The 5,728-nt window shown below is 46.4% G+C and overlaps 1 pseudogene; it reads right to left on the bottom strand.

Annotated features, from left to right (window-relative positions):
* Positions 1 to 48: 48 nt before the first annotated feature.
* Positions 49 to 5,412, bottom strand: LOC138860796 (uncharacterized; annotated as a pseudogene).
* Between the last annotated feature and the right edge of the window lie 316 nt (positions 5,413 to 5,728).

The following is a 5,728-nucleotide window of genomic DNA, read 5'->3' as shown; positions in this document are numbered from 1 at the left end:
GAGGATTTACTGTAAAGTGTGGAACTCGGCTGACGAAAGGTTCATCGCTCATCGCATACCGCCTGTAAACTCAAAGGCAGCTGACCGCACTTTAAAGTCGGTAACAGTCTGGACATCTAGTCTTATTAAAAAATAAATGGTTGTGTTAATATAAAGTATGTTAAACCTAGCGTCGATATGTGTAAGTACGTACACCTTGCATCTTGTTTTGCTACGGCATCTGTTCCTAAAATCTTTGTGTTGCTGCTTGTATCTTTATCTCTTTATATTGCTGCTTCTTTCTGTCTTTTGATTTTTACTGTTTGAATTTTATCTGTTTTCGTGCTATTCTATGTACAGGTTGTCAATATACATGGCAAAGCGGTGGCATTTAATCCTTATGCTATGGAGCATGACTTTTCTATTGATGTTATTAAGTGAATTTGCTGCGTCTACTATTAATACTGCAACTTGGCTCATCAAAGATCTTCCTCATCGTGTGTATTGCCGCCTCGCATCCTGCCCTTTGCCATGCACACACCTGGAGGTTTCCCACTGCAGTTCTGATTTCATTCTTAGTTATTTCTATCACTGCCTTTCTATTATCATTTTCAGAACTTCGCCGATGTCGATGGGGCGGCAGCCTGGTTTCTCATCAAGTGCGTCGAGATCACTGCACTTTTCAGTTGACATTTTTCTGGCCAGAGCCGCTACAGTATAGCATAGATTGCTTGTAACACTGCCAAACTTAGCATTAGGTTAGGTTAGGTCAGAATAAGATATTTCCCAAGCTTTGGCATCCATGCCTGATGGTCCGGCAGCACCGTGGTTATAGAGGGCATGCTTCCACAGTCTCTTTCTTGTTATTCTGTCGAATATTACAGGAGGGGTTGGATCATGACTCCCTTTAAATAATGCATCGGCGGTGGTACCTTTAGCTGGCGGGTGCTTGTCACTCACTGCCCGACACGTGTCCTCGTCTGGGGGGAGAGACCCGTGGGAATCCTACGATAGGGGAGCGAGGGTTGCCATCGATACATTTCCCTGTTTGATCGCGGTGGAGAATCTCCTAGCTTTATCTTTCTGAGGTTGCTAGGCGGATAATTTGTGTTTTCTTTTACAGAACATGTTTCCTTTAGTAGCTCAGTTACATCACCCCGTTTCCATCTTTCTCTACATTGTCTTTACGTCTTCTGTTGTTTTGGATTTGCTGTGAGTTCGTTGGCAAATCGGATGCGGGAGAATGGCGACTGCTTTCAGAGCAATTGGTTAGAGTAGAAAGGTGATTTCCTTTATGAATTCTTTGGCTGCATTGCACTTGAGAATTTCAAATATATTATTAAAGGAAAAGGTAACTATTTTATTGCAAATTGTGTTGGTGAATGAAATTGCATCTTCAGGCGTTGTGGTTTGCCAGTATCGCACGGCGGGAGTTTCCCCCTTTCCTGCGTCGCGTGGGGGGGGGGGGGGGGCGCTCCCCTCCAGCTGGTTGTGTCTGCGGCGTCGTTTTCTGGCTTTTCTGGCAGTTTTTCGTCTTCCCTTGGGTCTTGATGCTGGCTCATGGAACCCCTTCTGCAGTTCGTGCAAGGCCATTGATTTATTGCACGTGTGCATCGCAAGCAATTCCTTATATTTATACAACAATGGCTTCTATTTGCCATGATGACGTATTAACTTTTGTTTTCTTGAGATCAAACCATTTTTCTTTCTATATTCATATGTTCATGCATATATATATATATATATATATATATATATATATATATATATATATATATATATATATATATATATATATATATATATATATATATAGCGATGTTTTGCACTTTATTTCTCTATATTAATTTACACAATATTGCTGCAACAATTACTGATGCCAGTAGAGACGCGACGGTTGGTCTTCTTTCGGGGAGAAGTCAGGTCGTGATAAATTGCGATATTATTTGAGTCGTGGAGTTACTGTTTTGCCAAAGTTTTATTTATTATTGTTAATGTTATTTTGTTTTTATTTGACTTCTTTTGCCAGACTAGTGTATGATATTGTATACGTTATTTACATGTCACGTTAGATAAGGCTTTTCTTTAATTTATCACTTCATCGCATTCCATCAAACATTAATTACGACTTGATATCTCACTCATGTCACGGCAGGCAGGCACCAGATGTTGGTCACGCGAGAAAAAGAAGAAACACTTTTTGAACACATGTTTTCTTTCTTTCTTTCTTTCTTTTTTACATATTTTCTTGAATTTCCGCACTTGGTTATTCACCAATTTCACTGAACGTTCAACTACATCACAATACTTCTTCTCATATATATTTTGAAGTTTCCCAGTGTGTGAGTGTGTGTATATGTGTACGTTTGAGAGAGAGAGAGAGAGAGAGAGAGAGAGAGAGAGAGAGAGAGAGAGAGAGAGAGAGAGAGAGAGAGAGAGAGAGAGAGAGAGAGAGAGAGAGAGAGAGAGAGAGAGTGAGAGAGAGAGATAGAGAGAGAGAGTGTGTGTGTGTTGCTCTCTTAGTCTATCTGTTTATTTCCTACCGTATGATTTCTTCCGCTCTCTCTCTCTCTCTCTCTCTCTCTCTCTCTCTCTCTCTCTCTCTCTCTCTCTCTCTCTCTCTCTCTCTCCCTCCTCTCTTTCTCTCTCTCCTCTCTCTCTCTCTCTCTCTCCCTCTCTCTCTCTCCCTCCCTCTCTCTCCTCCCTCCCTCTCTCTCCTCCCTCCCTCCCAACCTCCCTCTCTCTCTCTCTCTCTCTCTCTCTCTCTCTCTCTCTCTCTCTCTCTCTCTCTCTCTCTCTCTCTCTCTCTCTCTCTCTCTCTCTCTCTCTCTCTCTCTCTCTCTTTTTCTCTCTCTCTCTCTTACAAAAACACACACACATCACTCTTCTTTTCTCCCTCCCTCTTCTCTTTCATCATTCAATCACCTCTTCCCTCTTTTTCCTCCCCTCATTCAATCCACCCTTGTGCTCCCCAACCCGCTGATTTCTTTATCTAATCTGTTTAGATCTCTTGTCATTCTTTCCTCTTTCTCCTTTCCTTTTTCCTCTCGCTTTATCCCCTCCCTGTTATGTTTTTTTCTTATATTCTTCCCTTCCTTTTTTCTATTCCACTCCCTTTCCCTCTCCCGTATTTTTTTCTTTGCTTTTCCCTCTCATTTTTCCTTTGTCTCTCTCTTTCTTTTCCTCTATTTTCTCCCTTTCGCCTCCCTCTCCCTCTCTTTCGTTCTTCCTTTCCTTCACCCTCTTTTCCTTTCCCTCCCCTCCCTATTTTCTTCTCCCACTCCCACTCCTAATCCCTCTCCCACTCTAACTCCAACTCCCACTTCCTCTCCTCCCACTCCTACTCCCTCTCCCCTCCCACTCACTCTCCCTCTTCTATTACCACTCCCTCACCCTCTCCCCTCCCTTTCCCACCTCCCCCCTCTCCCACTCCTACTCCGTCTCCCCACTCCCCCACTTCCTCTCCCAAACCTACCCCCACCCCTCCCCTCTCCCTTTCTGTCTCCCACTCCCTCCCTCCTACTCCCACTCCTACTCCCTCTCCCTCCCTCCCCGTCTCCCCACTCCTCTCCCACTCCCCCACTTCCTCTCCCAAACCTACTCCCTCTCCCTCTCCCACTTCCTCTCCCAAATTTACTCCCTCTCCTTCTCCCAAACCTACTCCCTCTCCCTCTTCCTCTCCCTCCCCCCCTCTCCCTATTCCCCCACTTCCTCTCTCAAATTTACTCCCCCCTCCCTCTCCTACTCCCCACATCTTCTCCCAAACCTACTCCCACTCCCCCATTTCCTCTCCCTCTCCCACTCCTCCACTTCCTCTCCCAAACCTACTCCCACTCCCTCTCCATCTTCCTCACCCTCTCCCACTCCTACTCCCCCACTTCCTCTCCCAAATTTACTCCCTCTCCCACTCCCTCTTCCTCACCCTCTCCCTCTTCCAGGCGAACCCAAGCAGAAACACACACAAAACCCACGCTCGGGGCCCTACATCTTTTCCCATTGGTGATCACTTGTGTTTGCTTATGGGGCGCTTCTGTGATTGCTTTGCTTTCTCCCTTGAATAAATGCTCCGCGTCCTTTTGACTCTGGCGGAAAGTTACGGGGGGAAAAAGAGACGCTGTAATTGGACGCTATATATCCTAGATTCACTTTTGCTACATATGGGGCATGCGGATGTATGTGGGTGTGTATGTATGTATATCTATACGCGTATGTATATGTCGTCTTGCTTTTATTTTTTTCTTTGTTTCTCTTTCTTTCTCTCTCTCTCTCTCGTTCTCTGCCTCTCGTTCTCTGCCTCTCACTCACCCACTCTCTCTCTCTCTCTCTCTTTCTCTGTGTCTCCCTCTCTCCCTTTCTCTCTCTCTCTCTCTCTCTCTCTCTCTCTCTCTCTCTCTCTGTGTGTGTGTGTGTGTGTGTGTGTGTGTGTGTGTGTGTGTGTCTCCCTCTCTCCTTTCTCTCTCTTTCTCTGTCTTTCTTTTTCCTTCTCTCTCTTTCTTTTCTATCTCTCTCTCTTTCTTTCTCTCTCTCTCTCTCTCTCTCTCTCTCTCTCTCTCTTTCTCTCTTTCTCTCTCTCTCTCGTTCTCTGCCTCTCACTCTCTCTATCTCTCGTTCTCTGCCTCTCTCTCGTTCTCTGTTTCTCACTAACTTTTTCTCTCTTTCGTTCTCTACCCCTCTCTCTCACTCATAGCCCACGTACATACGCGTGTATTCATACAATATATCTTTACTTATCATCACCTTTTCTCCCGTGCGAATCACAGGGCTGCTCGACCACCGAAGCCACTGCGCTGCTTTCCCTCGAGTAATGGTACTTGAAGAGGCCCGAGTGGCAGTAATCCCCAAATCCTGAGAACTGGCGAGAGCTGTTGAGGGATTACTTCAAACAGCGGCTAAAAAGCAGCGGAAAAGAAATCATTGTGTCCGCCTGTAATTGCTGTTGGGCTTAGCGTAACACGCTTAGCCCTCCCGTCGCCCTCCCCTCCCCCTCCCCCTCCCCTCCCTCCCCTCCCCCTCCCCTCCTTCCTTTCCCTTCCCTTCCCTCCTCTCCCCTGGACGTCCTCCTCCCTCGGCCTACATTCAGGCATCCCTGCGCCTACCTTGTGTCTAGTCTCTCGTCTGTTTCTCTCACGCTCTGTCTATTTACTTGTCTCTGTCTGTCTCTTTCTCTCTCTTTATCCCTCTCTCTCTCCCCCCCCCTCTCTCTCTCTCTCTCTCCTTCTCTCTCCCTCTCCTTCTCTCTCTCTCACTCTCTCTCTCTCTCTCTCTCTCTCTCTCTCTCTCTCTCTCTCTCTCTCTCTCTCTCTCTCTCCTTCTCTCTCTCTTCCTCCCTTCCTTCCTCCCCCCCTCTCTCTGTCTGAGTCTAGCCGCTGTAGCTATCGGACATTACCTCTTCTCCGCCGCAGTCCCGCATCTTAGCAAACCAAGCCTTCTCATGGTTCCGCAGTGTCGGGAGGTAATTTGACCTCTATCCCCGGGTTTGAGGGGCCTAACCAGGGGGCCTCCCTGGTGCTAGCATGACCTCTTATTCCCAAAGGGAAGGGGGGCTCTTGGCCCAGGGTAATGTGCCCCCCTCCCAGGGTAACCACACCAGCAGTGATATCAGCGTAGACAGTGTAAACAAAAATCAGTTTGAAAAATCAATCTATCATTTCGGAAGCGTAAAAAAAGTGCTAATGATAATTCTGTGTTTTGTTGCTACAAAAAAGTCATGGGCAAGGTCGGTCACCTGTGGTCGAATCAGAAAATACTA

This window comes from Penaeus vannamei, chromosome 43 (genome assembly GCF_042767895.1).
Source record: "Penaeus vannamei isolate JL-2024 chromosome 43, ASM4276789v1, whole genome shotgun sequence".
Taxonomy (NCBI): Eukaryota; Metazoa; Arthropoda; class Malacostraca; order Decapoda; family Penaeidae; genus Penaeus; species Penaeus vannamei.
This window is presented reverse-complemented; position numbering and strand designations above follow the sequence as displayed.